The sequence below is a fragment of the Hemitrygon akajei genome, chromosome 32 (assembly GCF_048418815.1).
Source record: "Hemitrygon akajei chromosome 32, sHemAka1.3, whole genome shotgun sequence".
Taxonomy (NCBI): Eukaryota; Metazoa; Chordata; class Chondrichthyes; order Myliobatiformes; family Dasyatidae; genus Hemitrygon; species Hemitrygon akajei.
In genome coordinates, this window is record NC_133155.1 from 32,485,767 (window position 1) to 32,509,946 (window position 24,180).

A 24,180-nucleotide genomic window follows, 5' to 3' on the forward strand; every position below is an offset into this window, starting at 1 on the left:
TTCCCAGTAAAACAAAGTTGTTGCAGCAGCAGAATTTTAAGCAGGTTTTCTCAACACTTTGGGCCCTGTGTTGCAAGTGAATGTTTCTTTGGAAGTGTGATAGATCCAGATGAACTAGTTAAAGATTACCAAACATAGATGCGTGAATGTAGTTATTAATTGTACAAGGTAATGTTGGGAAAGAGAGTTCAGAAATTTGCAACGAAAGCCTGTGCATTTGTGTAAAGAAACTAGCTGTGCCTGCATGCAGTGAGATCTAGATAATACTCAGATATGGGCTGTATACGTAATGCTAAATCATAATGCCACAATAGGAGGCCATGTACCCATTGAGTATAGTAAAGAGATTATGGGATGTGCCTCTTGGTTCTTGAACACTGTTCCCTCTAAGCTGCCAGGGTGTGTGGCCATGCAGGAACTGAAATGCTTCCATGCACATAACCTTTGTTACTGCAGAGTTGAAATTTCTTAGTGTTAATTTAAAGTGCTGTGCTGTTTTCAGGCTGTGTGGGGAGAATTCTGCTCAGAGAAATGTTTGGTCCATGCAGCATTTAAAAAAAATACAGGGAAGGTTATTCTTGAGTGTCCACCTTTTTATCTTATCTAAACTGGTCTTGATCTTGTAATTCTGTTAAATGTATTTACAATGTTCCTCCAAGACAAACAGCCCAACTTCTCTAGTTTAGTCTTGTCCCTGAAATCCCTTATCCTTCGAACTGTTCTAATAATCTTTGCTGCACTGATGTGATAGGTGTATCATATCAGTGGAACATAATAATTCATCCAGCCAGTAACTTAAACAGGTTTCACATAACTTCCCTTATTGTATTCTACTTCTATGAATTCCAGGATTCCATATGCTTTATTAACCACTCTTTCAACATACTTTACTACTTTCAAATACCTGTGCACGTGTGCTTGGAAGTCCCTCTATTCCTGCATGACCTTTTTTAGTCAATGTTGTCTTGCCTTGTTCTTTCTGTGGTAGAATATCAATTCAGTTTTTCTTTCTGTTAGAATATAGGTGTTTGCTTTGCCAAGCTCCAGTGTTTCAACTGCCAGGGCCATCTGGATCTCTGGGTTGCTGGCATTTCAATTGCCCCATCCATTCACACACTGTCAGGGTGAGTCCAAATACAAACTAGAGGAAAATCAAAGTTGTTGCAGCAGTTTATATTAGCACTTCCTAATTTCACCTGAATAATCTGATGTATGACATGAACAATTAACCCCCCCCCCACCCAGTTTCCCGTCACCCAGTATCTTTCCTTACCTACTCCACTTTTTCCACTGGGGCCTGTCCCACTGTCAATTCCCATCTTCTTAACCCACTTCCTTTGGTTCTACACTTCACCACTTTTTCCTAACCAATTCCATCATTTTCACCTCTTTGTTACCTCTCAGCCTTTGTCACTGTCTCCCACTGACTTTATCTGCTAATGACCCCTCTCAGCTGGTTCCACCTATCACTTGCTAGCTCTTGCCCCACCTCATCTCTTCATACTGGCTTTCCCCTATCTGAAATGTTGATTGTCAATTTCCCTCTGTTGATGCTACCTGTTACACTAAATTCCTATAGTAGTTTATTTTTTGCTAATCTAAATTCAATACAGTGTTTTGGTGTTAGAAAGCACTGAACATGGCAAGTGAGAATATAGTGCTTAAAATACAAAATTTGAATCACAGACCTATGTATAATTGTATGTAGTTAGTGGAGATTGTGGTTCTTGAACTTCAATCCACTGTAATTTTGACATTTAATGATAGACAGCAAAAGAAAATGGAACATACTAAGTTTTATCCTTGGCTCAGATGTAAAACTTCTGCATGCAAGTCGGAAGGTTATGGATTTCTCTTATTCAAGAGACCTGAGGACAATATCCAGGCTAATACCCCAATGTAACCTCCTTTGGAGCTTGGCATTTAGATCTGACATTAAACCAAGATCATCAGGTGTCCTTTTAAAAAAAAGAGACATCCCATGTCATTGAAGAAGCGCTTGGATGTGCTGAATCTGCCTACTGCTCTTTGTCTATGATTCTGTTTGATCTAAGGATATCTGATCCCTTGTTAGAGTCTCATTACTTTTAATCTGGAATGTACCCAATTATTTTTATTAAAATGGTCTCCAAGGACTTTAAAAGTAAATCATATTTAAAATGTTTTTCCTCAATTTTCTTAGTGACAGTGGATAGGAGTTTGTTTTCAATCTTTGGTTATGGTTTGAAATTCTTTGCTTACTTTCCCTTTTAAAGCTAAAACTGCAAGATATTTTGAAATGAGCAAAAGGTTTTGTGTTCCAATACAAATCTATTGATGGATCATCATCATCATCAGGTGCCATGTCCAGTTTGAGCTTTGACTGCCTTGGCCCACACACTCCTGTTTCAGGTCAATTCATTGGTATTCATTTCCAGTTCTCTGGCTGCTGTCTCCATCATCATTTGTCTCTGCCTTCCTCTTGCTTTCTTCCCTTCAATCTTTCCCGTAATTACCGTACATTCTAACTCCTCTTTCCTAATCACATGTCCAATGAAGTCAAGTTGCCTTTTCATGATTTCATACATTATTTCTCTTTTTGTGCTTGCTCTGTTCATGACATCCTCGTTAGATATTCGTTTTGTCCATGATATTCTTCGCATCCTCCTCAGAAACCACATCTCTGCTGCTTCAATTCATTTCCTCTTGTTACTAGATATTGTCCAACATTCTGAACCATATAACTGGATAAACGTAACATGTCAGTACTCTGAGGCAGGTTGTCATTCCTAGTTTAGTGTTGGTCAGTATATTCTTCATTCTCATAAAGGTGACTTTTGCCATCCCTATTCTTCTTTTGATGTCCATGTTGCACCTGCCATCTGATGTCACCCAGCTTCCTAAGTAGCACCTGCTTTATGAAAGTTTGCTTTACGCCACTTCACTTTTACAAAAGACCTACATACCTGTTTTTACTAACCAAAATAAATCCGAAGAGGATTTTCGCTTTTACGAGAAAAGGCGAAAAGTGAAAATAGTATTCACTGTTTGTTTTGTAGCGAGCCATTATAGCGGCAGCATGCACCCCGAGCGGCAGAAAGCAAAAATAGCGTTCAGAGTTTGTTTTGCTCTCAGCAAAACAAACACTCAGCATCTCAGCATCAAGCCGCCATAGCTTTGAACTGCGTGAGATTTTCGCTACGATTGACAGTTCTGCGATGATTGCAGAAAAGTGTGACTTTAATTTTGAAAGGACACGTAGGTTTAGGGCAGGTTTGCAGAATGGTTTGAGTGCTTACAAAGATCTGTATAATAGAAAAATGTGTGAACCTTCTTGTGTGCTTGCTGTCTTCCCAATTCCAGTAAGTGAAACTACACTGTACATACATTATTTCTACTTTATATAGGCTGTGTATTTATCATATCATTTCTACTTTTACTATATGTTAGTGTTATTTTAGGTTTTATGTGTTATTTAGTCTGATTTGGGAGGTTATTTTTTGGGTCTGGGAATGCTCAAATTTTTCCCATATAAATTAATGGCAATTGCTTCTTTGCTTTATGACATTTTGGCTTACGAAAGGTTTCATAGGAATGCTCTACTTTCGGATAGCAGGGGAAACCTGTACTTGTTTATGTCTTCCCCGTTTATTCTCAGCCTGCAGATAGGATTCTCCTTCTTTTTGGATATCACCATACATTGTCTTTTTGCAATTGATAGATGTACAAAAAATGGGTCTTTCTTCAACAACTATATATTAAATTTTGTAGTTCTTCCTCCGTACTTGTAATTAACACAGTGTCATCCACATACAGGTGTCCCCTGTTTTTCGAACGTTCGCTTTACGACAACTTGCTGTTACGAAAGACCTACATTAGTACCTGTTTTCGCTAACCAGAGGATTTTCGCTTTTACGAAAAAAAGACGCTTGCTTTGTACGTGTGTTTACCCTGAGAAAGACTATAATGACCGTGAAACCTTGTGTGAGTAGTTGTTTGCGCATGCGTGTACGTGCTGATTTTTTTTCTCCAAATCGTCTTTGGCTCGCTGTCTCCCAGATTTTGATGTGAAACTACACCGTACATACAATATTTCTACTTTATATAGGGTGTATATTTATCATATCATTCCTGCTTTTATTATCTGTTAGTGTTATTTTAGGTTTTATGTGTTATTTGATATGATTTGGGAGGTTATTTTTTGGGTCTGGAAATGCTCAAAAATTTTTCCCATATAAATTAATGATAATTGCTTCTTTGCTTTACGACATTTCGGTTTACAAATGGTTTCATAGGAATGCTCTACCTTCGGATTGCGGGGGAAACCTGTATCTGAAATTGATGTTTGATATTTTCACCGCCAACTTTGATTCCCAAGATGTCTCTTTTTTTAATATCGTTTCTCTGTACATATTAAACAAATCAGGGGAGAAAACACACTCTTGTCTAACACCTCTCTTGATTTTTGTAAACTGACTTACTTCTCCATCTATTCTTACAGTGGCAGTTTGTTCCCAGTACAGATTTCTGATTAGGCGGAGCTCTTTCGAATCTAGATCTAGAGTTTCCTGTAATATTTCAAATAACTTGTGCTTCACTTTATCAAATGCTTTTGTGTAGTCGATCAACAAACAAATCTTTTTGCACTTGAATAGTTCGTTCTGGTAGCATCTTTAACATCAATATCACGTTTCTTGTACCTTTGTCTTTCACAAAACCACAGGAACTCTTGCAGGTGCTACCGTTCCGGGTCAGAGTGGCCCTGGGAGCAATGAATGACTAAAGGGTAACTCCACTTCCCCAAAAGCTCTGAAAGTCCCCAGTCAGAGCCTCATCACGGGTTGCAGTTTAGAGTCATACCCAGGACTTATGGATATTTAATCATTTATATGCACAGGATGGCAGAGAGTTAATGAATGCATAGTTTCCAAACTGGAGCGACATAAATAATGGAGTGCCTCAAGGATCAGTCATTGGCCCTCAGTAATTTCCCATTTATTAGGTAACCAAGTTAGCTGATGGTGGGATGGCATGATGCGATGTAAATATTTGGATTCCATAAATGGGTGTAAATTGAGTGGGCGAGAAAGTTGGTAAATGGAGTTTAATGTAGGAAGACGTGAGGTAACACTCTTCAGTACGAGGAATCAAAACACTGACTAATTTAAACGGAGGAATACCACAAATGTGCAGAGTAAGCAGAAAAGCACAAAATGTCTGTGTACAGGTGTAGCAAGTAACCTAAGAAAATGGCTTTTATTGCAAGGGAGTTGGAGCTTCTTAAAAAAATAACACATTTTTTCGGTTGTACAGCTTATTGATTCCACACCTGGAATACTGTGGACAGCTTTGGTCCACTTATTTAAGAAATGTCCTAGCATTAGAAGCAGTCCGAAAAAAAAATACACTGATTACTGGCATGAGATTATAAACATGAGAAAGTCTGCAGATGCTGGAAATGCAAAGCAACACACACAATACTGGAGGAACTCAGCAGGAGGCTGACATTGCAGCTGACACCCTTCTGCAGGACTGAGAAGGAAGGGGGAAGGTGCTCGAATATAATTTGGGGAAAGCTGGAAGGTGATAGGTGAAGCCTGGTGGGTGGGAAAGGTCAAGGCCTGGAGAGGAAGAAATCTGATAGGAGAGGAGCGTGGACAATAGGAGAAGTGGAAGAATGAGGGGACCCAGGGAAAGTAATAGACAGTCGAGAAGGTCCACTCTTCACTTTCTTGCAGAATATGGCTAATATCTGGAATTCTCTATCCTGAGATGTTGTGCAGAGTAAATCTCGGAGATATTGAAAGAAGAGGAAATATTTTTTCAAAGGTCAGGCAACTGAGAGCTACGTGGAAGTGACATAGAAAGGAAGTTGAAAGAAGCTAGATCAACCAGGAGGGCTGACCTGAGGGCCTAATAACTCCTGTTCTTGGATGTACTGGGCTGTTCAATAGCACTTGTGTGGTGATTCAGGAAGATACCGTAGATTCCGGACTACAGAACGCACCTGATTAAAAGCCGCTGGCTCTAATTTTAGAAATAAAATCAATTTTTTAATTGTAAAGGCCGCACCGGATTTTCGGCCGCAGGTGTCCCACGTTGTAATATGAGATATTTACACAGAAAGATATTACACGTGAGGATTTTTTAACTTTTAATTAAATCCATATGGTAACAAAAACAAATACATATTGCAAATGCTTTTTTTCGAACCGTGCCCGTAACGCGGCTACTTTTAAATATACGTTGCGTATACTTCTTTACTGAACAACATTCCAATATCTCCTAACGACTGGTAAAAAATATATATACTGCAGCCTACCAGGAAAAGTTATTGATCACCTTTAACTTAAAAGCAGCGTTCGCTCAGATCCAAAGCCGCTCGCGTAATGCGCTCCCTCCCTCCGTCCCGTTTCATCGCAAACCGGCATTTTCCCACAAGACACCGCGAAACCGGGTGTGACGGCATAGCATCCCGCGATGTAGTACAGAAAACAAATATACCGGTAGTTAAAACTCTTCTAACTTTAACTAGAAAATGAATTGCTAAGCGAAAATATTATAAACTAAGTAACTGCCATAAGGCAGCACAATGCTTCGAGTGTTTTCCATGTTGATGAGGGTGAGTACAAATGACTGATTTACAATAATTTAATTGTGAAAGTGCGCTTGATTTATCGTACAATTTCATTGGACCTCTGTGAACTACTCATCAATTTTATTGGTCTACTGTTATGAGGCAAAATGTTTACGAGGCGGCATGAAAAAAATCATGTATTAGCCGCTTCGGATTAAAGGCCGCAAAGTTCAAAGCTGTTCAAAATGTGGGAAAAAAGTAGCGGCTTAAAATCCGGAATCTACGGTACTTAGCTCTAAGCAGTCATTGACTATCAAGACAGGCTTCTAAAATGTCAGGACACAGTGCACAGCTAAGCAGCTACAGCACGTAATGTGACAAGTTATGGCATCAAGTATTGTTATAATTATTTTTGAGGAGAAGTTAGAATGATCATGTCAAGTGGCTCATATTTGGTGTTCTGTATTTGGGAATGAAGCAGATTTCTAATAGGACTGTATATTATCTTAGCTACTTTGTCAATATTGAAGTTGTCCGTGCCTGTCTCTAATCTAGAGCACTAAGAAGTTAATTTGTTGTTCTCAATTTTTCCCTTATTTTGAATGTAGGACAGGAGGAGTAAACCTCAGCAAGTGACTGATGACCAGATGACAAACATGATTGATCCTAACTATTTTTTAAAAATCATCCTCTTTGATTGTGTGCCCATTCTGTCACTTGGTTGCACACCAATTTACTTTTTACTTGAAAGCATTTGTTTTAATATAAATGAAAGATGCCATATCTTTGGAGTTGATTTGTTTAAGTTTGTTTACCATTTTAATTCAGGTTTGTGATAATCCTAGATAATGTGAACAGTAAAGTAGAATATAATTTTCAGACTGAAAGAATTGAGGGTGAAGACAAAGCAAGGGGAAAAGTGAGACAGATTTGGAAGAGCTGGTTCACCATAGCATTGAGAAGACTCGAAGTTATTTTTTTGCTGCTGGTTAAAATTACAACTTAGCAGTTCCACTGCAGTAGATATTTCTCTGCCCCAGAGAATACTTTGTGCTTGTGGCCATTCTCCTACTTGTGCCTGTGCATGTTTAAAAACAGCTTGAATCTCTCAGGTACCCAGTGGGATGCTAATAATACCTTGATCATGTGCATGGTATTTGTTTTTCTCCTTTGTTTCAGGTAGTTGTTGGGGCCCTATTCCTTTCATTGAACAGTTGTCAGAACAATTTGGTTGAAACAATTCCTTCCTCCCCTACCTTCATATCCACCACCACCACTTCTACTGTGAACCAATAGCTTCTCCACTTATAGCCGAGCACAGAACCGCTGGATCTCTTTAGAAAGCCTTGAGAGTTTTCAGTTCCTCACCTGGTGCTATTCAGGCATCAGGAGGTTATGGTCTCCCAGTGCTCTTGTGAGCATATTGGTGGGTCCCAGCACGCAATTTCTCATTTGTACAGTACATGGTACAAAACTTGGAGCATAATAAACTGGAAGGAAGTTAGTAAACAACCTCAAGAACATAGGTTACTGGAAAGGCAGCTAAGAGATAGCTGAGATAAATTACTGAGAAATGCAGTGTGACATTTTGGTGAAAAGAAAGAGGCGAGGCAGTATAAACTAGAAAGCACATTGTCAAAGACGTATAGGAATAGTGAGGGAGCTTGGGTTATATGAGCATAGCTTGTGAAATTTGTCAAGACAGGTTGAGACAATCAGGAAAAAGTATTCAGAATAAATAAAAACATTTGAGTGCAGGAGGAAGAAAGATGTGAAGAATTTTTCTAAATCCTTGATTGGCCATAATTACAATATTGTTCTGCTGTGGCTGTAGACAAAATGTGTAAGTAGACTTCCTGCCTTGAGGTGAGTCATGTGGCAGCAGAACTCTCAATGGATACGATTAAATATTCTCGTTTCAGCCTGATACAGCTAAAAAGTACAATTACTTCCATGGTCAGTGCAATCAACAAAGATGCCCTAATATGATTAAACAAACTATCGCTGCTTAAAACTGACGGAAACAATGCCGATTGTGGACGTACCCCTCACCAAATTCCATGCAGGAAATGTGGCTGCAGGTCAGGGATACAAGTGCTTAAGGAAACGGGGTTTTAAACTCCCAGTGGCAACTATCTTGCTGGCAAACATGCAGTCTCTGATGAATAAAATTGATGATCTCAGAGCTAGGGTGCAAAATCAGACAGACATTAGGACCATGTGTGTCCTTTGTTTCACAGAATTCTGGTTAGCCCCTTCTGAACCAGATGCGGTGATTCAGATCGACGGGTTTACTATACACTATCTGGATAGATCTCTTAAAAGCAGAGGTACAGGAGTATGCCTCATGATCAACTCTTCATGGTGCACATATCAGTGCTGTCCCAATTCTTGTAGTTAAGTGACGTCCATTTTACCTACCACGGGAGAATTCTGGGATTATTTTGGTAGCTGTATACATTCTACCTCAGGCCAATGTCAATCAGGCTTTAGATGATCTGAGCAATAGGATCAATATGCACGAAACAGCACACCCTAGTTCCTTCACCATCATTTTGGGGGATTTTAACTGGGCCAGTCTGAAAAAATCACTAAGCAATTACCATCAACAGATCACTTGCAATACCAGTGGAAACAACACACTGGGCCACTGTTACACCACCATCAAGAATGCCCTCACTTCAGGAAGTCTGATCATCTGGCTGTACTTCTACTCCCTGAGTATAGGCAGAGACTGAAGACTGTAGCACCAGCAGTGAGGACCAAGGAGAAATGGACGAGAAGCACAGGAGCGCTTACAGGACAGCTTTGAATTGGTGAACTGGACTGTTTTCAGGGATTCATCTTCAAACCTTGATGAGTATGTTGCAGGTGTTACCAACTTCATTAAAACCTCTGTGGATGAGTGTGTACCTACTAAGACTTGCTGTGCATTCCCAAACCAAAAGCTATGGATGAACCAGGTGGTACATTGTCTGCTGAAGGCTAGATCTGTGGCATTCAAGTCTGGCGACCCAGGTCTGTATCAGAAAATCAGGTATGATTTGTGGAGGGCTATTTCAAGGGTGAAGAGACAATTTCGAATGAGGTTGGAGGCGACATCAGATGCACGGCAACTCTGGCAGGTTTGCAAGACATTACTTCCTTAGAATGCAAAACCCAGTAGCATGAATGGCAACGATGCTCCACTACCAGATGAGCTCAGTGCCTTCTATGCCTGCTTTGAAAGGGAGAATACAACTATAGCTGTGAAGATCTCTGCTGCACCTGGTGACCCTCTGATCTCTGTCTCAGAGGCTGATGTTAGGCTGTCTTTAAAGAGGGTGAACCCTCGCAAGGCAGAATGTCCCGATGGAGTACCTGGTAAGGCTCTGAAAACTTGTGCCAACCAACTGGTGAGAGTATTCAAGGACATTTTCAACCTCTTACTGCTATGGACGGAAGTTCCCACTTGTTCCAAAATGACAGCAGTTATAAAAAGAACAATGTGTGCTACTTAATGGCTATCGCCCAATAACGCTCACATCTACAGTGATGAAATGCTTTGAGAGGTTGGTCATGACCACACTGAACTGCCTCAGCAAGGACCTGGACCCACTTTAATATCCCTATCGCCACAATGGGTCAACAGCAGATGCAATCTCAATGGCTCTTCACACAGCCTTAGACCACCTGGACAATACAAACACCCATGTTGGGATGATGTACATCGACTATAGTTCAGCTTTAACACCATCATTCCTAAAATCCTGATCGAGAAGTTACAGTGCCTGGGCCACTGTACCTCCCTCTGCATTTGGATCCTCGACTTCCTAACTAGAGGACCACAATCTGGATTGGTGATGATATCTCCTCCTCGCTGATGACCAACACTGGTGCACTTCAAGGGTGTGCACTTAGCCCACTGCTCTACTCTTGTCTATACCCATGACTGTGTGACTAGGCATAGCTCAAATGCCATCTATAAATTTGCTAATGATTACAGCCATTGTTGGTAGAATCTCAGATGGAGACGAGAGGGCATACAGGAGCAAGATATGCCAACTATAGCAGAGTGGTGTCGCAGCAACAGCCTGGCATTCAACGTCAGTAAGACAAAAGAGCTGATTGTGGACTTCAGGAAGGGTAGACGAAGGGACACATACCAATCCTCAGAGGGATCAGAAGTGGAGAGAGTGAGCAGTTTCAAGTTCCTGGGTCTCAAGATCTCTGAGGACCAAACCTGATCCCAGCATATTGATGCAGTTATAAAGAAGGCAAGACAGTGACTATACTTCATTAGAAGTTTGAAGAGATTTGGTATGTCAACAAATACACTCAAAAACTTCTATAGATGTACCTTGGAGAGCATTCTGACAGGCTGCCTCACTATCTAGTATGGGGGTGGTGCTATTGCACAAGACTGAAAGAAGCTGCGGAGGGTTGTAAATTTAGTCAATCAGTTACAGTACATGTATAATGAATATATTAACAACATTGCAAAAACAAATAATATATATTTTTAAAAAGTGAGGTAGTGTTCACGGGATCAATGTCCATTTAGGAATCGGATGGCAGAGGGGAAGAAGTTGTTCCTGAATTGTTGAGTGTGTGCCTTCAGGCTTCTGTACTTCTGTACTTCCTACTTGATGGTAATAGTGAGAAAAGGGCATGTGCTGGGGGTAATGAACACCGCCTTTATGAGACACCATTTCTTGAAGATGTCCTGGGTACATTGTAGGCTAGTACCCAAGATGGAACCGACTAAATTTACAGCCCTCTGCGCTTCTTTCAGTCCTGTGCAGTAGCCCCCCCATACTTGACAATGATGCAGCCTGTCAGAATGCTCTCCATGGTAAGGGTTCTGATTATCAAAAACTCTTGTTTTTGAAATCCCAGATTTCAGGTGTCACTTTAGAAATGGCATTAACTTTACTTTCAAGGTATTTATTATTTACAATATTTGTATAGATTGCAGTACTTGTGTCACCATTTTCAGTCCAGACCATGTCATTCCATTTATTGGATTTCCATTATATCATCATGTCATTTACTTTTTCTTTGTGTAGTTCTTCAAGCAGAGTGTGAGATTCCAGGCTTGTTGTGTGCAATAAGATTGGAATCTGAAACTGTAGGCTTCCTTCTTGGAACCTTTATAGCAGCTGCATAAAGCTTTGTGTCCCCAGCATGTATTCCTGAATCTTGGAATGTGCCAGTCTGCAAAATTTAATTGTGGACTATTCATTGCACTGGAAGAATAACAAATGACCTTTCTTAACACAAGGCTGGCATATCACAAAGGTGAGATGTCTGCTGTTTAAAGGCATTTTTTTTTGGTGTATGTTTGGTTAAAAGCAGTTTAAGTCTGCCAGTTCTAGTTGGTGGGGAGAAAAATCGTTTGACTTGTTTATGCTATACTTCTGACCATTGCTGATTATGTATTCTGGTTAAACTAACATTGATTTGTGGGATGTTGGAATATGTATATGACTTATAAAGATAAATATCAATGTAACAGTCTTAAGTGAACCACCAGTTCAAAATAAAGTTTCTTAAAGTTATCTTCAGTTCATCTTGATGTGGTCTGGTCACAAGTTGTTGTCTGTTATTCATGGATGAGATATAGTGATTGGCAGGAAGTATAGGTGTAGAAGCATCATGAAAATTAAATATTATTTCAGTGCCTACAAACTACCACCTATGTCATTATAAGTATAAAACATGAACATTCTTTGTATTTGAACTAGAATTAAGTCTTCAATCATTTCACACTTAAATGTTTGCTTTTCTCATTCATGTATGTTTACACATGCAGATTTTAAACTTCACTGCAATTGAGCCGCATTGATTTTCCATTTTTCCTTTTTGATACCTTGCCAACCACCCTTATGTTGTATAACTTTTTGTAATTTCTCAAGCCATTTAGTCTGGTTTCTATATCAGTTCTCAGAACAATCCCATCAATCCTGTTCATCCAGTTACAGGTATTTCCCTGTAACCTTTCGTGTCCATCCACTCCACCCTGTTCTACGATCCACTTATTTACAAGGGGTAATTTACTGTGGCATTTAACCTTGAATACAGAAGATGACATTAAACAATATATTCAGTGTGCTGGAGGGGCTCAGCAGGTCAGGCAGCATCTATGGATGGGAATAAACATTTGACATTTTGACCGGAGACCCTTCATCGGGTCCTAATGAAGGCTCCCAGCCTAAAACATTGACTGTATTAGTCAGCTCCAGGATACTTGCATTTTGAGTGAGTTTTGTGTGACTACCATTGACTTCAAGGTTAAGTTTGACTGTATCCTTTAAGCCTGATGAAACTAACCATTGAAGCAATGACTATTGAGGGGAATACTCCCTTTGCAGGAATTGTACTTTACAGAGTTAATCTTGAATTCTTGGCCCAACTACAAAAGGACCTGACATCCTGATGAAGGGTCTCGGCCCGAAACGTCGACAGCGCTTCTCCCTATAGATGCTGCCTGGCCTGCTGTGTTCCACCAGCATTTTGGGAGAAGTGTAATGGATTGCCTTTTATTTGCCTGGATGAGTGTAGTTCCAACAATGTTCATTACAATGCAGAAGAAAGAACCTGGTTTAAAGCAGCATGGTCATATTTATAAGTTCCATTTCTTTTGCCACCCATGCACCATAACTATTCACAATGTATTATTACAGTTATTGTTGTAGGATACTCTGGTTTTCCCAACCTACAAAATCAGCAAAAAAGGCTAGAGCTGTAGGCTTCAATGGGTCTAAATCTTGAGCAGCTCCAGTGTTTGGCGGAAAATTCCCACCACCAGCTTCCCCACTACCCTATCAATGTGTATAATTTGTTAGAATTTGTTATAGTACACAGATGTATTGAAGGGTCAGAATCATTCTGTTATCATTGACATTTGTCATGAAATGTGTTTTTCAGAAGCAGTACAGTGTAAGATATGTAAATTTTAAGTTAGAAAATAATTTGTGCAAAAGACAAATAAAGTAGTTTTCATGGACTGTTCGGAAATCTAATGGTAGAATGAACGAAGATGTTCTTAAACAGTTTTCAGGCTCCTGCATCATGTCTCCAATATTGAGTGAAGCTGGCTGATTCTCCAACAATCTGCAGCTTCTTGCAGTCCTGAGCTGTGATACAGCCTTTGATGGTGCCAGAATGCTCTCTGCTGTACACCTGTAGAAATTTGTAAGTCTTTGATGACATACCAAATCTCCTCAAACTCTTAATGCAGGCCTTAGTGATTGAATCAATGTGTTGTGCCCAGGAAAGATCCTCTGAGATGCTGAGCCCCAGAAACTTGAAACTGCTCATGTATTTGCACTACTGACCCCTGAATGTGTCCTAGTGTGTGTCCTCTTGACTTCCTCTCCAAGTCCACAGTCAACTTTTAGTCTTGCTGAGGTTTATTTTACTTTATTAAGAGATATAGTGTAGAATAATAGACCCTTTCAGTCCTTCAAGCCACATTGCCCAGCAGCCTAACCCTAATCATGGGACAACTTACAATGACTGGTTTATCTACACACCAGTACGTCTTTGGACTGTGGGAAGAAACTGAGGCATCCGGAGAAACGGAGGCTTCCGGTGCATTCCACAGGGGAAGTTACAAACTCCTTAGGGGATGCTGGGATTGCGCTCTAGACTTCACCCTGAGCTATAATAGTGTTGTGCAAACCACTATGCTACAGTGACGCCCAGGTTGTTGTTGCAACACCATTCGCCTAATCTGTCTCACTTCTGTACCCTTCGTCTTCATCTAAGATTTCAACAACATTGAATTATGCCGAGCCACAAAGACACTAGTGTAGAGAGAGTAGAGCAGTGGGCTAAGCACCTATCCTTAAGGTGTGCCTGTGTTGATCGTCAGAGAGGAGGAGACTTTATTACCGATCCATATCGGCTGTGAGTTTCCTATAAGGAAATAAAGTATCCAGTTGCAGAGAGAGGTACAAAGGCGCGGGTCTTGAAGCTTGATGATTAGTAGTGAAGGGATGATGGTATTTAACACTGGGTTGTAATCAATAAACAGATGAAATATTGTATGTACAAACCCCATTTCCAGAAAAGTTGGGATATTTTCCAAAATGCAATAAAAACAAAAATCTGTGATATGTTAATTCACATGAACCCTTATTTAACTGACAAAAGTACAAAGAAAACATTTTCAATAGTTTTACTGACCAACTTAATTGTATTTTGTAAATATACACAAATTTAGAATTTGATGGCTGCAACACACTCAACAAAAGTTGGGACAGAATTAAAATAAGATTGAAAAGTGCACAGAATATTCAAGTAACACCGGTTTGGAAGACTCCACATTAAGCAGGCTAATTGGTAGCAGGTGAGGTATCATGACTGGGTATAAAAGTAGCGTCCATCAAAGGCTCAGTCTTTGCAAGCAAGGATGGGTCGTGGCTCACCCCTTTGTGCCAAAATTCATGAGAGAATTGTTAGTCAGTTCAAAAGGAACATTTCCCAATGCAAGATTGCAGAGAATTTAGGTCTTTCAACATCTACAGTACATAATATTGTGAAAAGATTCAGAGAATTCAGAGACATCTCAGTGCATAAAGGGCAAGGTCGGAAACCACTGTTGAATGCACGTAATCTTCGAGCCCTCAGGCGGCACTGCCTAAGAAACCGTCATGCTACTGTGACAGTTATAGCCACCTGGGCTCGGGAGTACTTCAGAAAACCATTGTCACTCAACACAGTCCGTTGCTGCATCCAGAAATGCAACTTGAAACTGTATTATGCAAGGAGGAAGCCATACATCAACTCTATGCAGAAACGTTGGCGAGTTCTCTGGGCCCGAGCTCATCTCAGATGGACCGAAAGACTGTGGAACTGTGTGCTGTGGTCAGATGAGTCCACATTTCAGCTACTTTTTGGAAAAACGGGCGTCGAGTTCTCCGTGCTAAAGATGAAAACGACCATCCTGATTGTTATCAGTGAAGGGTGCAAAAGCCAGCATCTGTGATGGTATGGGGGTGCATCAGTGCCCACGGCATGGGTGAGTTGCATGTATGTGAAGGTACCATTGACTCTGAGGCGTATATTAGGATTTTAGAGACACATGTTGCCATCAAGGCGGCGTCTCTTCCCGGGATGACCATGCTTATTTCAGCAGGACAATGCCAGACCACATTCTGCACAGGCTACAACAGCGTGGCTTTGTAGACACAGAGTGCGTGTGCTTGACTGGCCTGCTGCCAGTCCAGATCTATCTCCTATTGAAAATGTATGGCGCATCATGAAGTGGAGAATTAGACAACGGAGACCACGGACTGTTGAGCAGCTGAAGTCTTATATCAAGCAAGAATGGACAAAATTTCCAATTGCAAATCTACTACAATTAGTATCCTCAGTTCCAAAACGATTAAAAAGTGTTATTAAAAGGAAAGGTGATGTAACACAATGGTAAACATGCCTTTGTCCCAACTTTTGTTGAGTGTGTTGCAGCCATCAAATTCTAAATTTGTGTATATTTACAAAATACAATTAAGTTGGTCAGTAAAACTATTGAAAATCTTTTCTTTGTACTTTTGTCAGTTAAATAAAGGTTCACGTGAATTAACATATCACAGATTTTTGTTTTTATTGCATTTTGGAAAATATCCCAACTTTTCTGGAAATGGGGTTTGTAAGGGTTATCAACATTTCAGAATCTTTTTGAATGCAACTGCTGCAATGAAGCACATTGACAAATGTTTCATGTCTGAGATTCCTAAGCAGTTTGTTCAAAATGTATATTTTGCATACATGTAGTCTGTAATTTTCATGACACAGAAAATTGTATGATGTTTGCCACTGTCTAGTTGATTAAAATATTACAACTTAACTGTTCCTTAACTATGTCATTTTCTATGAATAGACTTAAATCTGTATTCAAGCAATTGTTCTGAATTTTCGTACATTTATGACAGTTCATAGGATATTATCCACTTAATTTAGTGGTTTTGTTGTGAGCTGTTTGTAGATATAATTATTAAAATATGTTCTGCCTTTATTTCCAAATTTGCAATGTGCAGGAGTCAGATACATTTCAGTATAAGCGGTTAGTGAGGAAGAATTATGAGAAACAGCCCAAAGGAACTTCCAGTGTTGTGCTTTGCTTTAACATCCAGGGAGTTCTGTCCAGACATTTTTAAAGACTACCTCCAACAATGCTTGTCAAGTACAGCATGTACATTTCTATAAGTTTTCAATTTTTTTGTTGCCAGACCAATGATTTAATTTTCCTTTTAAACTCTGCAGTGTTAATTTTTGGGTTCACTTAGTTTACTTAGCCATGGTCTTATGGAACGCTGCTCACTGGATTGAGAAGTAGAGAATATCAATTATTTTAAAATAATTTGAAAATAACTTGAGAAGGACAAGCCTGATTTGAAATATGGCTTTCTGTGTATTTGTATTAAAAGTGATGGTAACAGAAAATCCTCATCTATCAGATTAATGCACAGACTAATTGATCTTCTTTAATGTGTTTATTTTTACTTATTGAGATATAGTGCAGAATAGGCCCTTGCCTAACCTAGGTAAGTAAATTCACACAGTGGGAAGCGTGCGTGCCCTATTGACCATCAAATACCCATTTGCACTAGTTCCATTTACTAGCATTTCATCCAAAGCCTCTATGCCTCAGCAACTCAAATATTTGTCTGGATGCTTCCTACATTTTATGAGAGTACCACTTCTATCACCCAATCAGACAGCTTGTTCCAAATTCCAACCACCTACTCAGTAGGAGAAAAAAATTTCTCCAGGTCCCTAGTGAACTTTCTCCAACCCTACATCTGTGTCTTGCAGTTTTAGACACTGCTGTTATGGGACAAAGTTACCTACTGTCTATCTTGTCTATCCTCCTAATAATATTCTGCACCTCAATCATCCGTACTTGACTGCCTCCACTCAATATATGATTACTGTTAAAGAGAATACTGAATATACATTTTGGCAACTTTTTTTAAAATCAATAGCCCTGTCATTCCAATGCTGATTATTAGCAAATGAGAATATCAATTTAATGCTATAACAAATCCTGACCTGAAGTTTTTTCAACTCTGCAGGCTGTATTCTGCGTTTGTTCCTGCTTTCACTTCCTTACTATTTCTCTCTCTTCCCCCCCCCCCCCCCCCCCCCCGTAGCAATAAATTGAGTTGAATCAAGTAACTGGAAAATATTGTCCAATTCACATGGATATTAAAATAATATAGAATGGAAAAAAGTTACTTCGTTCATGCCAGCCAAAAATCAAAAGTAGATCAATATCTCCTCCTAGCACTTGTTCCATAGTCCTGCAAATAGTAGCCCTTCAAGGATCCATTCACAGTATATCAAACATTACACCGTGGTGCAGGCCTTTGGCCCTTAATGTTGTACTGACCTTTTAACCTATTCTAAGGCCAATCTACCCATTCCTCCTATGTAATCCTCCAATTTCCTATCATCAATGTGCCTATCTAAAAGTTTCTAAAAATGCCCTGGTATATGTGTACTGCCACCCAGGCAAGGCATTCCACTCACCACTCTGTAAAGAACTTAGTTCTGACACTAACCCCTCTGTACTTTCATTCAATCTCCTTAAAGTTACGCCATCTAGTACCCTTGTATCAGCCATTTCTGTCCTGGGGAAAAGCCTCTGACATCCACTCTATCTATGTCTCTTATTATCTTGCACACATCTATCAAATCACCTCTCATTTTCCTTTGTTGCAAAGAGAAAAGTGCTAGCCCATTCTACCTATCTTCATAAGACATGCTCTCTAATCCAGGCAGCATCCTGGTAAATCTCTACACCCTTTCTGAAACTTCCACATCCTCCCTATAATGAGGTGAACAGAATTGAACGCAATATTCCAAGTGTGGTCTTATCAGAGTTTCATAGAGCTGGAATATTACCACATGATTTTGAACTTACTCCTGTAATTTTTTAAAAATGCGACAGTGATCCTGTCCTTAGTTCTAGACTGCCAGCATTTGATGCATGAAAACTTATTTCTCAATTGGTGGTAACATCTCCTCGCTGATGATCAACACCGGCGCACCTTAGGGGTGTGTTCTTAGCCCACTGTTCTACTCTCTGTTTACGCATGACTGTGTGACTGGGCATAGCTCAAGTACTATCTATAAATTTGGTGATGATACTACCATTAAGAATACATTAAGAAGAAGGACGCCTCACGTCTTAATAAGCTGATAAGGAAGGCGGGCTCTGTCGTGGGCAAAGTACTGGAGAGTTTAACATCGGTAGCTGAGCGAAGGGCGCTGAGTAGGCTACGGTCAATTATGGAAAACCCTGAACATCCTCTACATAGCACCATCCAGAGACAGAGAAGCAGTTTCAGCGACAGGTTACTGTCGATGCAATGCTCCTCAGACAGGATGAAGAGGTCAATACTCCCCAATGCCATTAGGCTTTACAATTCAACTGCCAGGACTTAAGAACTTTTTTAAAGCTATTATTAATGCTTTTTGAGTTAGTGATTTAGATGCATATCATATTATTACTGAGTTAAGTATTGTATGTAATGAGTTTTTGCTACAACAAGTGTATGGGACATTGGAAAAAATGTTGAATTTCCCCATGGGGATGAATAAAGTATCTATCTATATCTACCATTGTTGGTAGAATCTCAGGCGATGATGAGAAATCGTACAGGAGTGAGATATGCTAACTAGTGGAGTGGAGTTGCAGCGACAACCTGGCACTCAACGTCAGTAAAACGAAAGAGCTGATTGTGTACTACCAGAAGAGTAAGACAAAGGAACATTAACCAGTCCTCATTGAGGGATCAGAAGTGCAGAGAGAGTGAGCAGTTTCAAGTTCTTGGGTGTCAAGATCTCTGAGGATCTAACCTGGTCCCATCATATTGATGTAGTTATAAAGAAGGCAAGACAGTCGCTATACTTCATTAGGAGTTTGAAGAGTTTTGGTATGTCAACAAGTACACTCAAAAACTTGTACAGATGTACCGTGGAGAGCATTCTGACAGACTGTATCACTGTCTGCTATAGGGGTGGGGGGGCGGGGGCTACTGCACAGAACCGAAAGAAATTGCAGAGGATTGTAAATCTAGTCAGCTCCATCTTGGGTACTAGCCTACAAAGTGCCCAGGACATCTTCAAGGAGTATTAGTAACGGAGGTTATTAATGGAGATCTCAGAAAGGCAGTGTCCATTATTAAAGACCTCCAGCACCCAGGGCATGCCCATTTCTCACTGTTACCATCAGGAAGGAAGTACTGAAGCCTGAAGGCACACACTCAGCGATTCAGGAACAGCTTCTTCCCCTCTGCCATCTGTTTCCTAAATGGACATTGAACCCTTGGACACTACCTCACTTTTTTAATATATAGTATTTCTGTTTTTTGCATGATTTAAATCTATTCAGTATATGTATACTGTAATTGATTTACTTATTATTTTATCTTTGTTCTATATTATCTATTGCATTGAACTGCTGCTAAGTTAACAAATTTCAGATCACGTGCCGGTGATAATAAACCTGATTCTGATTCAGTCTTGTCAGTAGTCTGTGTTAAGGGGAATAAACCAGCAGAAAAGACCTACAATTCAAATAAATCACCACTCGTTAACCTTTTCATTTTTTGCCATAACTAGTTCTTGAAAAATACAGAAATAACTGGATTTACTCAAATGCTCTGATAAAACCTCACTCTTCTGAAACTGATTTTATTGTGTGTCTCTCCTGCACTGACCTTCACCACCATCTGCTGTCTTTTACTTTTGGATAATAATTATCCAGCACTGACATGACAAACTATTTCTATACTCTCTCGTTCTATATAAAAATTTCTTGTGATATGATGACCAAAAGTGTATATAATTGAATTCATGTTTGATGCAATTTAATGTTTAGCAAGTATTCAATTCTTGACTGCTACTGCTGCTACTTTAATTTTTGTAAGAAAGCACATTAAATCTATTTTTTAATATTATTTATCCTCTCACAAATGCTGTTTTAAAAATACAAATGTCTTGATTGGCATGATGGTCGATCTTCATAGTTACCTGGGTTATTGTGTTGCTAACGGTGAAATGGAAACCAGCATTTCATTTATACTACACCAAACCTCACCTCTTGCTTAGGAAACTGGACCTCCGTGTGAAATGTTAAGTGTAACACTTATGATATTGGCAGTTTTGAACAAGTTCACTACAATGCTTTGGACTTTTTCCAGAGAGGCAACTGCAGGCCTTTTAACATTTTGACAGTCCCAAGTAATATTTCTAATTTAATCTGAGCATTACTATGGAAGAGAGTTCAAGGAAATTTTGTTTGGAATTCTTAACCACTCATGTCAGTTGTAGTAATAGCCTCATAATTTGTTTCTATTGAAGAATGAATAGGATAAATTAATAACTTCACATTTCCTTCTGATGAATGCTCTTTTATAGTATGCATGCTTGAGGAATATCATCCATTATGTCTTGCTGCTCTCCAAAGCTATACTCCTTTTTGTAGTGTTAACAATTTTTAAAAAAATATCTGCTTGAACGAATTTTCACAAAGCAAGTTTCTACAGTGTGCTGGAAACTTGCAATTCTCCATTGCAGTTGTCTGAACTTTTTTAAAAACTGAAAATACATTGTGTCACAATTTAAAGTGTTGATCTACTTGAAATTTCTTTTTTTTAAATTTGGGATGTTGCTGTTGGATGTTGAATGTCACCAGGCCTTAGATCTTTTGAATAATTCTATTTCTTAATTTTGCATTTTAGAGTAGAAACTCGACTTCTAATTTTCTCTTCCATTTCACTTGTGTAGTGTCCAAAACAAAATCTACAAATAATACAACATTACATTTGGGGTTATTTCCAGAATCTATTCAAACAAAAGGTTTGGGATTGGTGGCAGGCAGGATTATTATAGACTAAACAAGGTTTTGGGTTAGGGCTGAGATTTGGGAGTATCAAAGAGAAATGGCAATGGAGGTCATAATGCCTAGACTCAAAAGGCCCATAGAGAGGTTGGTCAGGAAATCTGTTGGATCTTGTTAGGGAGGAAGAACAATTAAGTCTGGGCATGCTGAAGTGGGAGGTTTGCATCATATTTATGTGGGTGGTTTATGGAATGGATAAAAGTTGGTAGGAAGCACACTAGGATTGAATTTTCTATTATTAACAAAGAATATATGTGGTTGCTGTATATTGTTCTGCAGTTTCTAAGAGAAGATTCAGGATATGCCTGTTTCCAACTATTGGGTTTTGTCAGGAATGATGGAACATTGATGCAGCAATAAAATCAAACAGGAAAAGTGCAGGCATGCTGTTGGTGACAAATTCAGGAGATTTGATTATATCTGTCTTGACCAATTTGAAGTAATAGTTGCAACTTGAATTTTTATTCAATGAATCTTGTAATGTTGCCAGAAATTCTGCATTCCCTGAATGAATAACAATCCCTATTAGCCATAAGCCTCCTTTATCAACTGCTTCTTGTGCTTAGGGAACCAAGCATGGTATATAAACAACAAACTAAATACTTGACCTTGGAAATTACAGAGTAAAGTGCTGAGCTGTCAATATCAAGGAAGCTAAGTATGATGCACATCTACATTGGACGTAGCAGTGTGATAATTTAAATAGTGGTATTAATGAAACTTGAAAGATTTGAATATAATTTTAAATAAGCAAGGTATGAGTTTTATTTTTTGCAAACCTAGTTTTTTTTTAAAAAGCTGTGTGAATATTGTTTCGGATGATGTTTACTGTCTTCTAAAATAGCATTTTGGGAATAGTTTTGCATATAGCCAAGATGTGCCCACAATTTAATGTCACATCCAACTGGTAGTATCACTGATGGTGCAGCATTCTCTCCATCCTACATTGAGGTGTCAAACTAGATAGCCTGCTTAATATCTCCAACAGGTTTTGTAAAGATGCTACTATTGAACCAAGCCTGAGCATTACACTACACATGAAGTCTCTTTACTGTGAACACTGAGGGGAATGGGGAATGTGTAAAGATCAATAACAATGTAGCTCTTATGTCAGATGTAGAAAGAAAATACCGTAGATTCCGGATTTTAAGCCGCTACTTTTTTCCCACATTTTGAACAGCTTTGAACTTTGCGGCCAATAATCCGAAGCGGCTAATGCATGGTTTTTTTTCATGCCGCCTCGTAAACATTTTGCCTCGTAACAGTAGACCAATAAAATTGATGAGTAGTTCACAGAGGTCCAATGAAATTGTACGATAAATCAAGCGCACTTTCACAATTAAATTATTGTAAATCAGTCATTTGTACTCACCCTCATCAACATGGAAAACACTCGAAGAAAAGCATTGTGCTGACTACTTAGTTTAAACTATATTTGTTTTCTGTACTACATCGCGGGTTGCTATGACGTCACACCCGGTTTCGCGGTGTCTTGTGGGAAAATGCCGGTTTGCGATGAAACGGAAAGGAGGGAGGGAGCGCATTACGCGAGCGGCTTTGGATCCGAGCGAACTCTGCTTTTAAATGCCGTTTGCGATGAAACGGGAAGGAGGGGGGAGCGCATTACGCGAGCGGCTTTGGATCCGAGCGAACGCTGCTTTTAAATGCCGTTTGCGATGAAACGGAAAGGAGGGGGGGAGCGCATTACGCGAGCGGCTTTGGATCTGAGCGAACTCTGCTTTTAAGTTAAAGGTATCAATAACTTTTCCTGGTAGGCTGCAATATATATATTTTTTTACCAGTCGTTAGGAGATATTGGAATGTTGTTCAGTAAAGAAGTATACGCAACGTATATTTAAAAGTAGCCGCGTACGGGCACGGTTCGAAAAAAAGCATTTGCAATATGTATTTGTTTTTGTTACCATATGGATTTAATTAAAAGTTAAAAAAATCCTCACGTGTAATATCTTTCTGTGTAAATATCTCATATTACAACGTGGGACACCTGCGGCCGAAAATCCGGTGCGGCCTAAAATCCGGTGCGGCCTTTACAATTAAAAAAATGATTTTATTTCTAAAATTAGAGCCAGCGGCTAAAAATCAGGTGCGCTCTGTAGTCCGGAATCTACGGTAGATGCGTACACTGAAAATGATTCTAATACTTTAATACTGCAATGTGTTTGGATCTTTTAAAGATCTTTTGTTCAAATGTACCATTTTTAAATTTCAAAATGTACATCCTTGTATGATTTTTTTTAAAATAATCACACAGGAAGGCTTTTTGCATTCATATAATTTTTATTCTGCCTCAAGAATACTCATCAGTAGAAAGAATACTTGTGTAACATTCCTCTGTAGTATAAATTTCCTCCTTCAGACTTCATAAATGTTCTGCAAATTTATAGATTTTTTTATAATAGTAAACTGTGTCAAATTTGGAAGCTGTCACAACTGTATGATAACATTCAGATGATTAAAGAAATAAAAGTTTTGGTTGAACTATAATTTGAGACAGAGACATAAACAAAATCAATAAAAGACCACCCAACTAGGGTGTTCAACCAAGAGTGCAGAAGTCAACAAAGTACACAAATGTGAAATAGGGAACAATAATAATAAGCAATAAATGTCAAAAACATGAGATGAAGAGTCCTTGAAAGTGAGTCCACCGTTGTGGGAATGTTTCAATGATGGGGTGAGTGAAGTTATCCCCTTTGGTTCAAGT

The 24,180-nt window shown here is 39.2% G+C and overlaps 1 protein-coding gene across 4 annotated transcripts in view; it reads left to right on the top strand.

The window, feature by feature from the left end:
- The window catches only part of LOC140719619 (protein tyrosine phosphatase type IVA 2-like), a 108,836-nt gene that overhangs the window by 40,807 nt on the left and 43,849 nt on the right, over positions 1 to 24,180 (top strand). Inside the window, exon 2 of one of the 4 annotated variants that reach the window (XM_073034335.1) lies at positions 1,018 to 1,124. The exons of the other annotated variants lie outside the window; for them this stretch is intronic. The gene's annotated coding sequence lies outside the window, so the exon portion shown is untranslated. The remainder of the gene's footprint in view (positions 1 to 1,017; positions 1,125 to 24,180) is intronic. 4 annotated transcript variants of the gene reach the window in all.